Here is an 11,414-nt window from a genome sequence, read left to right as displayed (position 1 = left end):
GAATACCTCATAGACTGGGAGGATTACGGCCCTGAGAAGCGATCCTGGGTTGTTCATGGTGATGTACTTGATCCATCCCTTCTCACCCGGTTTTCACTCTGATCATCCAAATCGTCCAGCACCTAGAGGTTAAGGTAGGCCCTCAATGCCCGGTTCATTTGACTAGTGTGATCGTGGTTCTTTAGCCGTCCCTGGCCCACTTGGAAGAGGTGGGCCAGAGCGCTGTTCAGTTAGGCTCGGGCGCGGTACACATGCAGTGTGAGTGCTAACCGTGCCAAAGCACGGAACAGCCGCTACTTTTGTGTGCGCTATTGTCATAATTATGATGGCAAACATCTTTATTACTACTTGTTTTACTACTTGGATAGTATGCTTTTCAATTAATATAATTAATAATGCCTCGTTTCCACTGAGCGGTACGGTTCGGTTCGGTACAGTTCGGTACGGTTCGGAGCGGTACACCTTGATCAGGCTTGCGTTTCCACCACAAACAGTACCCTTACTTGATAGGCGTGGTGTAGCCGGAAAATAGTGATCGACGTCATTCTCGCGCGAAGAAGAAAACGATATAGTAAATAACAATGGAGGACATACTACAGCAGATCTTGTTCTTGCTTCTCAGCTGTCTGTCACAAAAAGAAGACGAGCTTTGCATTCGGCATTTCAGAATACCAAGATCGCAAAGTTCAGACGTCCATGCCGCAGCACCTACAAGCAAGCGGAGGAGAAACCCCGCGTAATTTAAAAACTATTTTTACTGTGTCATGAAATATAGTTTTAAAAGTTTTTCAGGCGAGAATGTAGTTGTTTAAATCTCAAATCTGTGGTTAATTTATAAAGATAGCGCCTATTTGAAAATTTGATCTGACGTTGTCGGAGTTGTGAGATCCAGGCGATCACCTGGCTCTCTGTGCTCATGTACCCAGCCGAGAGCAGCGGTACCTCGGCTAGTCCTTCGGACATTCGCCGCTGGCTCTGATGTCTCTGTAATGGTTAAAATTATGGTCTCATGAATTTATAATTTGTTCCCAGGCAAATCATTATGGCTTAGGGGAAAGTGAAGTTTTATAACTTTATATATTTATTTAACTTTTCCGTTGTAGTTTGCTGTACGTTTGACTGAATTGTTTTCCTGTCTTTATGTCTTATTGTATAGCTTCTCATATTTTATTTATAATGGTTATTATTGATAATTAAAACTGACGTTTAACAAAAAGAGAAGGTTGTTTTGTCTTATTTCATTTTATTAAAGGCTACATACAGTGAAGATATGTACATATGCACATATTGCCTGAAACACACATTAATAGGTTTCATGTTATTTAAATAAAAACGAAAAGAGGCAGGGTTGTGTTTTATATTTTGTTTTGTTATATAGCCTACATGAAGTGAAGATAATAAATGCACGCGTTGTCTGAACCACATTTGTGTGTGGCGCCCTTGTGTTGTCATTCCCCTTGTAGCACGCGCAAGTGACGATTCTCAGTCAACCAATCAACGTTCTGCAGAGTGTAGCCCCACCCTTTTGGTACGGTACTGTTGTGCTTGGTACCCCAACGAAAGGGTCCCAAAAAAGTAGTACGGTACGGTTCGGAATTAGGGTACCATTCACAACTTTTGACAATGGAAACGGAAAAAAAATGCGTACCGTACCGTACCGCTCAGTGGAAACGAGGCATAAGAGTGTATTTGGGTTTATAGTGGGTCTGGATCTCACCTTATTTATGAACAGGAATTGTAGTTTGCGAGTAAAGCTGCAAATTCCTCTATTAACGTCAGCTGCCTTTGTAATCCTCTGATACATGCAAGTGAAAATTACTGAGCGGCATAAATGATAAATCTATTAGGCAGTATCCTGCTACTCACCTGTTTACTTACCTGCCACCAAGGATCCCGTCTTCTGTCATCTGTCGTTTGTTGTCTGCTACATGCCCTTCGTGTTTTTCTTCCTGCTCCAAGCCTGCCTCTGCCAAAGAGGCATTCTATTACCATTCAGCTAAGTCTTCGTAAGATTCATTGAACTGCCATACTCACATTGCTGCATCATGTTCCTGTCTTGTTCTCAGTCGTTCAATAAACTTTCCACTCACCTGTTTGTCTTCTGTTGTGTGACACTTCTAATGTTATTAGTGCAATCAGTCATGTGAAATAATATTTCTGACTTTGAAGAAAACCAGTTATTTAAATGTTGCCACGTGAAGCACTTTTGAGATTACTAGAGAAACATAGGCTATTGCAAGATATACACTACGTGTTTTTTTTATTTGTTTGTTTGTTTGTTTTTTATATACAAATTAAATATTCATTTTTATTCCATTAAATCTCTTTACTAGATGATTTCTTCATCTTAATGAATATTGGCAGTTCAATGGATAAAAGTCGGGGAAAAGGTCAAAATGCTGTAATAACTATGTAAAGTTCCTGTGGGAGCATATGCTACTAGATGCTAGAGAATGAGAGAACACTTTTCATCCAAGTATGCTTGTCAAGTGTTTAACATAATGTCAGTTCAAACTTTGTCACAAACATCACTTTCTCACTACATTTTCTCACAATGCCAATGACAAAAAGAAAAGAGAAAACCTTTTTTTTATTTTTTTTATTCATGTTCAGCCATCAGCACTGAACAAATCACTGGTGAGAAAATTAAAAATGAGCAGAACTGAAATATTCTTTTTTTTTCTTTCTTTTTGTCACTTTATGTTCCCCACTGCTGATATGTTCTGATTACTCATATTTTAAACAGTGAAGTTACAAAGTGCTTTGAACTGGTTTTACTATACGTTTGATTTTAGTCAGTCTATTTTGTTTCAGTGTGTCTGAGGAGCCTTTACCCTGTATATCGGAAAATTTGTCATACGTGTGGGTGTTGTTGTTCTGCCTCTCTCACTCTTAAAATAGAGTGTGGCTTCACCAAATAAACCGTACAGCTCTTGTATAGCTCTCTTCATATTTGAACTGAGATATGTTTGCAAAACTATTGCAAGTTTACATTTAATTATTCAAATTGTATTGTCACTGAGGTTTCTTAAACAATTTTCCTTTGTGTTCTTTAAGAGAAATAAGGAGCTTGCACAAATTCACTTTCGCTCTCGATGACTGCACTTATGGTGTAATGTTAATTGCCACAAAAATTATTTTAGTTGGTCCTGCCTTTCTTTTCCAGGGAAAGCTGAATGAGGCCAATTTGTAAATGTTAAAATATTCTCTGCTCCAAAAGTGTAGGCACAGAATGCAGAATTGCCACAATACAATACCTAAAATAAGAAAGACTTTACAGCTCAAAGAAGTTCCTTTTGGAGTTCCTTTACATTTAGAAAAAGTAACATGTTTTCTGATTGACAGAGTATTGTTAAAGATATGGTTATAACTCTGTTCTGGAGATTAAAAAGTTAAGAACTGTGGTTTTGGTGGCATGGGTTACCGACTTAATAAGCAGCTCAATGTCTCATGAGAACTCAACAATGACTGGTGCAGCGCTCTTGCTTCACTCGATATCAGGATAAAACACTGTACTTTGAGATGTTTTGTGAGTACTGTATACATCGTTTTTACTGTTAAGTATCTTTCTCTGTCCTTCTCCGTTTGCAGTGAAGTAAAATCCTGGCAAGTAAAAGACTTTGCTCATATGTCAGCACACCACAGCTCACTGATTTACAAAAGCTTTAAATTGAAGACCAAGCATCATTATAATGCTGCTGCAATTATTTCAATCATCATTCACAGCTGCAGCAACAGCTGAGAACCAAACAAATGTAAACAACAACCCTTCAGCATGCTGGTAATTAATCGTTTCATAAAGTGTCAGTGTAATCTCAGCTTAAACTGCTGTTTACAGAGTAAACAACAATTCACTTGTACAGTTTGTCAAACTCACAGAGAGATGAGGGATTGTTACAGTCATCATTAATACATTGTGGGGCACGGTCTCTCAGCGGTTAGCACTGTCGCCTCACAGCAGGAAGGTCCACAGTTTGAGTTCAAGCTGAGCCAGAAGTTCTTTGTGTCTTGACTTTACAAGTTCTTCCTGTGTTGCTGTGGGTTTCCTCCGGGTGCTCGGGTTTTCCCCCAAATCCAAAAACACACAGGACAGGTGAATTGGAGACAGTAAATTATGTGTATGACTAAGTGAGTGTGTGTTAGCCCTACAATGGACTGGTCATGGATTATACCCTTAATTAATTTATAAATAATTTTTATATTTTCCATGAAAAGATCATATTGCTTAACTTAATTTCCTTCTATGCCTAACTAAAAGTATTGCATGCTCTATACAAAGATATTGATTACCAGGAACACAGCCATTTAAACAGCATGTACAATAAGATCACAGAGTGAGGCTGTAATCTTACAGAGATCAAATCTGTTTCATACACAAATGCTTTCTGCTAAACCACCAGCAGAGCACATCCCCCCCACACACACTCACACTCCTGCTGTTGTGTTATCACTAAAGTGTGACAGACAGAACCTGGCAATTGACACGCACATTTGATGTTATCTGGCCAGGGAGTGTGGCTGCGTTTTGACTGATGAGAGAGTGTCACTCACACTTTGTTTATCTATGCTGGTGGGAAATGTAGCTGCTAAAGAGAGCTTTCTTTTTCATAATATACCAGCCCATCTACTAAAAAAAGTGAGCAGAAGGAGTATGACTGTGCGTGTGTTTATGTGTTACCAGATTGCAGGAGAGGACATGACAGCAAGAGAGTAACTGGACAATTGTTAATTATGGTATGTCAAATAAGGGTTTACTGAAAAGTAATGCAGCCAGCAGTCACAATAACACATTTGTGATGCATGACAAAAAGTTGTTAGTAGGAGTAATAAGTAAACAGCAGTCATTAGTGCTTCTCATGCTCAAGTAGTGTTTGGATGCCCAGTTGATTGTATTATTATTATTATTATTATTAATAAAACTTTTGAAATTTGCACACTAAAATAAAAAAGTAAAAGTCTCAGCTTCTGATACTCAGTTTCTAAAAACCATTGGAGAGCAACTCATAATGTGAGATAGAAAAGGATGACCATTTAAATGTTGATGAATGCTTGGTGTGGTGTGTTTTGGTGAAACAAATAATAATAGAGCCCACATGTCACATATTGTGGGTGTGGGTATCAGATGGCACCTCCCTCCGTTCCTCGGGGCACCAGCCAAGGACTTTCACTTTGACAATAAAGAATTAGAATTATAAAAATTGGAGGGAGTTTACCATCTGGCTATTGGAAGGATATTTGAGATTCTGGCGATCTTGTATAGCCTCTGATTATCAATACAAGAAAAACACAGTTTTCAATAAAAATGAAAGTATTAACAAAAAGATATACGAGAGTAAAATACCACACTTACTAAATACTAATAAGGAAAATAACTAAACTACAAAAAGGAAATGACTAAACTACTAAAAAGTTTGAATCAGTAATTACACAGAAGCTACAAACTACTACACAAATGGATGTTAACTGAGTTAATGCCAAGTAGCTGAGCAACAGATTGGATGAAGCAATGAATGGGTAATTAGCAGTCTATGGAGGAGTTAATTGTGGTTTTTCTGGGTGCTTGTATGGAATGGTACATAAGCATTTACTATGTGTCATGTTCACCAGTGAGAGTGCCCTATCACCCACTAGAGGGCACTCCATCCCGGACTCTTATTGCCACCCGTTACATGGACTACAATTCCCATACACACTCACCGGACTCATTATCCATTGTCATTACACCCAGCTGTTTTGTATCATGTCATTAGTGTCTGTCTATTTATAGTGAGCTGTTTCTGCCTTTGGTGTTGGTTCGTTGTTTATGTCATGTGTCTTCTGATTCCTGGTTGCCTGTTCTGGTTTTTCTTTGTGTTAATTTGTACCTGTTTGTTTGGACGGATTTCATGGATTTTGACCCTTGCCTGCTCTGCAGATTACGTTTTTGGATTACCCTTTAATAAACCTCTGCTGCACTTGGATCTGTCTTCATCTTCGTGTGTACCGTGACAGAACGAACCAACCATGCAAGGATCCAGCAGCAGGAGAGTCCAGCCACCGACCAGCACACAGGGAAGTTGGAGCAGTCCCCAGGATTTGGCTGGGCTTCAGCAGAGGGGTATGGAGGTGCGGAAATTCACCCAACGGTTTTGGTCACGGGCAGAGAAATTTAATCTCCCTGATTTGGTCCTCAGGGACATGTTTAATCAGTGTCTTGATGACCCCCTGCCGCAATGGGAGATGGAGTTTGTGGGGAATTTAAGTTTCTGGAATTTCTCTAGTTATCTGTACCTGCGCAAAGTTGGGCAGGTTCGATTACCTCCAGCACCCCCTCCAGTCCATCAATCCAATCCAGAGCCCGCTCCAGCCTATCAGTCCGCTCAAGTCTGTGCATCTTCTCCAGCCCGTGAGCCCGCTCCAGAGGCCACAGAGGAGGTGGACACTGAGTCTCCGCTTCCCACACGTAAGAGGAGGAAGAGGAGGAGGAAGGATTCAGTCATCCCTAAAGGCCTGGAGGCTTTCCCAGAGCCCGCTCCAGCCAGTGAGTCCGCTCCAGAGCCCGCTCCAGCCGGTGAGTCCACTCCAGAGCCCGCTCCAGCCGGCGAGTCCGCTCCAGAGCCCGCTCCAGCCGGCGAGTCCACTCCAGAGCCCGCTCCAGCCAGCGAGTCCGCTCCAGAGCCCGCTCCAGCCAGTGAGTCCGCTCCAGAGCCCGCTCCAGCCAGTGAGTCCGCTCCAGAGCCCGCTCCAGCCAGTGAGTCCGCTCCAGAGCCCGCTCCAGCCAGTGAGTCCGCTCCAGAGCCCGCTCCAGCCAGTGAGTCCGCTCCAGAGCCCGCTCCAGCCAGTGAGTCCGCTCCAGAGCCCGCTCCAGCCAGTGAGTCCGCTCCAGAGCCCGCTCCAGCCAGTGAGTCCGCTCCAGAGCCCGCTCCAGCCAGTGAGTCCGCTCCAGAGCCCGCTCCAGTCAGTGAGTCCGCTCCAGTCAGTGAGTCCGCTCCAGTCAGTGAGTCCGCTCCAGCCAGTGAGTCCGCTCCAGCCAGTGAGTCCGCTCCAGAGCCCGCTCCAGCCAGTGAGTCCGCTCCAGAGCCCGCTCCAGCCAGTGAGTCCGCTCCTTCGGTCAGTCCTGCCATGGCCCATAAGGCTGTCTTCACCTTCTACACCTTGATTGTCCTACGTGCCTGGAGGATGTATTCAGGGTCTGTCGATCATAGTCCAGTCTGCCAGCCCGAGCCCGCTGTCGTCCCGAAGCAGCCCAAGGCCGCTGCCGTCCTGGAGCAGTTCGAGCCCACTGCCGTCCCGGAGCAGTCCGCTCTTCATGTCGGTCTGGTTATGGCCCAGAAGGTGGTCTTAGCCTTTTATGTCCTGGTGGTCTTGCGTGCCTGGAGGATGCACACTGGTGTGATTGACTCTGGATCTGTCGGCCAGTTCAAGGCCGCTGCCGTCCCAGAGCAGCCCCAGCCTGAACCCGCTGCAGTCCCAGAGCAGCTCCAGCCTGAGCCCGCTGCTGTCCCAGAGCAGCTCCAGCCTGAGCCCGCTGCTGTCCCAGAGCAGCTCCAGCCTGAGCCCGCTGCTGTCCCAGAGCAGCTCCAGCCTGAGCCCGCTGCTGTCCCAGAGCAGCTCCAGCCTGAGCCCGCTGCTGTCCCAGAGCAGCTCCAGCCTGAGCCCGCTGCTGTCCCAGAGCAGCTCCAGCCTGAGCCCGCTGCTGTCCCAGAGCAGCTCCAGCCTGAGCCCGCTGCTGTCCCAGAGCAGCTCCAGCCTGAGCCCGCTGCTGTCCCAGAGCAGCTCCAGCCTGAGCCCGCTGCTGTCCCAGAGCAGCTCCAGCCTGAGCCCGCTGCTGTCCCAGAGTAGCTCCAGCCTGAGCCCGCTGCTGTCCCAGAGCAGCTCCAGCCTGAGCCCGCTGCTGTCCCAGAGCAGCTCCAGCCTGAGCCCGCTGCTGTCCCAGAGCAGCTCCAGCCTGAGCCTGCTCTGCCCTACAAAGCAAAAAGGCAGTAACTACGCAGAGTGCAGAACTGAGAAAAATGACTTAAAAGTTATCCTGTCATCCAGCCTAAGTAGTTGTAGGTAGATTATTGGACATGTTGCTGTTATGTTACTTTATATTAGCTTATTCTTTGTACATATCAATCCTCATATTTAATTTGATATTTTACCCCTATTTTGCAGTTACTGTATTATTGATTTGTATTACTTACCAAAAACATGACACCATACCTAGAAAAAAGGCAGTAACTACAGATTCTCCAAAAACTATTTTGCCACAACTTGGGCTATGGGTGTCTTAGATACACTGTATTTGAAATAATTGGAACCATTTGTTTTCCTGAACATGGATATACCAAACCCAAACTAATTTGACCATTTTAGGTCAATATTTTCCACCCGGAAGCTGTTCTGGTGCTGAAACGGCTGCTTAAAGTCTCACATTGCTAAGCTGTATCAAGGTCCAAATGGGGACCATTTATTTTAGGACCACATTATTATTTGTGAGTATTAGATTAATGTGTGTCTGGGGGTGTTTCTGTATCTGTAATGTAGTATTTGCTATACCTCTCTTTGGAGCAATATAGGCAAGTTAAACTCCAATTCAACAGAGCAAAACAAAATAATTGTGTTCAAGTGTTTCTAAGGCTTTTTTAAACTCTTAGGATGATAATTAAGATAAACAAGTTGATTTTATACGGTGCAGTATCTGTTTCAGTAGGTTTATAAAATTACTGAATGAAATGAATACATGGGACAGATATTTCAAATTAGTAAACATACATTTAATAATAGATTGTATATATATATGACAAAATAATGCATGAATTAGGCTAACACAATAATAAATTAATAATTTTGCACCCTCAATGAAAATAAAAATAAAGCCAACACACAAAAACGCAACCTGGCTTCATATTTACATTAGGCCTACAATAATAGGATAAAACATAGAAGCTTGCAGTCATGCAGAGGGACAACATTTTAATATAATTTAGGGGAATCCAAATTAAACATATAATTTTATATTCAGAAGAAGAAGCCGTGCAATAAATAAATGCTTAGGAACAGGAACCAATGTGTTTGAGTCAGAGCTAAGGGGGGAGAGGGAGGGGGCGTAAATACCTGCGGAAGTTTGTTTTTTGTTGAAAGCATGGATGCTTACTAAAGAGATGTCAGTTTTGCTCCCAACTCGCTAACTGCTCTAAACAGCGGACATAGTCTTCAAACAGCGGCTGTGAAGAGAGTGCGTTTTAAGTTGAACACCTGTCACGTTACACTGATAGCTGTGTTTATGGACAGTTATATTCTCCTGCTGGACAACAACGCAGGTAAGCAAAGCTATTTAAAACATTGCCTGTTAATTAGCATAATGCTATCTGAATGGACCTCTGAGAGGAAGTCCCGCCCTGGCAGCTGACAAGTGCTTATATTGTGATAGCCGAACCTCTTAATGTTTAATCTGTCACTGTTACTTACCATTCTCCGGGTATTTTCTTTTCAACGCCAGTTCGACCATTTTCTTTCCTCGGCTTTGTGCCATCTCAAACAAAATGTGTGTGAAGTTAGAAGGGTGAAATCGCAAATGTAAAAACCGTCCCGCGACTCGCGAGGATGCCGCGAAATCAGCTGTTTGTGTTCACCATGGAAACAGTAACTTCACTGCGCAGCAACACGGTTATTTTTTGTTAGGTAAAACATAACAAGAATACAGTAATGGATGTTACTGTACTTATGCTTTGTTTCACTAGGGCTTTTTGCAGTTACTGTACAAACAACTACCATTTTTCTCCAAAACGACACACATTTCAGATAAGATGTTTTGTCACATAACAAAGGATGCCTTCAATGTCATGAAAATGACAATAACTAATTTTTGACCAAAAATGCAGTTACTGCCTTTTTGCTTTGTAGGGCAGTGCTGCTGTCCCAGAGCAGCCTGCTCTCCCTGATACGGCCATGGAGGCCATCATCGAGCTGTCTGCTCTCCCTGATACGGCCATGGAGGCCATCATCGAGCTGTCTGCTCTCCCTGATACGGCCACGGAGGCCTTCACCGAGCTATCTGCACTCCCTGATATGACCACGGAGGTCGTCACCGAGCTGTCCGCTCTTCCTGATATGGTCACGGAGGCCGTCACCGAGCTGCCCGCTCTCCCTGATATGGCTACGGAGCACCCTTGGCCAACCTTGCCGCCATCGCCCAGGCTTTCTGCCTTGCCGCCTCTGCCCAGGCTACCTGAACCGTTGAGACCCGCCTGGTCTGTTCCTCCAACACCGCCCTGGCACTCAGCCAGGAATCCAGACCTGCCAGTGCCCGCCTGGTCAGTTCCTCCAGCACCACCCTGGCATTCAGCCAGGACTCCAGAACTGCTGGAACCAGCCTGGTCAGTTCCTCCAGCACCACCCTGGCATTCAGCCAGGACTCCAGAACCGCTGGAACCAGCCTGGTCAGTTCCTCCAGCGCCACCCTGGCACTCAGCCAGGACTCTAGAACCGCTGGAACCAGCCTGGTCAGTTCCTCCAGCACCACCCTGGCTGTCAGTTAGGGATCCTGGATCTGGCCCGCCATCCCTCCCCCTGATCCTCCTCCTGTCCACCTCCCTCCTGAGTTTTTGTGTTTTTGTTTTGTTTGGACTGGTGGAGCGTCTGGTAGCCGCTCCTTTGAGGGGAGGTAATGTCATGTTCACCAGTGAGAGTGCCCTATCACCCACTAGAGGGCACTCCATCCCGGACTCTTATTGCCACCCGTTACATTGACTACAATTCCTATACACACTCACCGGACTCATTATCCATTGTCATTACACCCAGCTGTTTTGTATCATGTCATTAGTGTCTGTCTATTTATAGTGAGCTGTTTCTGTCTTTGGTGTTGGTTCGTTGTTTATGTCATGTGTCTTCTGATTCCTGGTTGCCTGTTCTGGTTTTTCTTTGTGTTAATTTGTACCTGTTTGTTTGGACGGATTTCATGGATTTTGACCCTTGCCTGCTCTGTGGATTACGTTTTTGGATTACCCTTTAATAAACCTCTGCTGCACTTGGATCTGTCTTCGTCTTCGTGTGTACTGTGACACTATGAATACAGATAACATGTCTAGTGTATCTATCTGTTAAAAGCTGACCCTAGATGAACAGTCCCAACACAAATACCATTCTCATATAGCGACAACCTAATGCTATGGCCTTTGGGAAAAGTTTTGGTTCGCTTATATTTATGTTCACTTTGTCGGGTGATCAGTCCAGCGACGAGGGACATCTTCCACTGGTATCCTTCCACTTGCAGTGGGAGAGACTGGATTGCTTTCCAAGAGTGCTGGGGGGTTGCTGCTGGTCTTTGTGTAATCCAGAGAACTGTAGGTCAGACGGTGGTCAATCTGCAGGATCTTCTGTAGGTTGGAGTCATGCAGGTCAGGCACTGATTGCTGGAGCCAAAGTCCTCTGATATTGTTCTTCCCTCG

The sequence above is a fragment of the Chanodichthys erythropterus genome, chromosome 7, assembly GCF_024489055.1.
Source record: "Chanodichthys erythropterus isolate Z2021 chromosome 7, ASM2448905v1, whole genome shotgun sequence".
Lineage (NCBI taxonomy): Eukaryota > Metazoa > Chordata > Actinopteri > Cypriniformes > Xenocyprididae > Chanodichthys > Chanodichthys erythropterus.
This window is presented reverse-complemented; position numbering follows the sequence as displayed.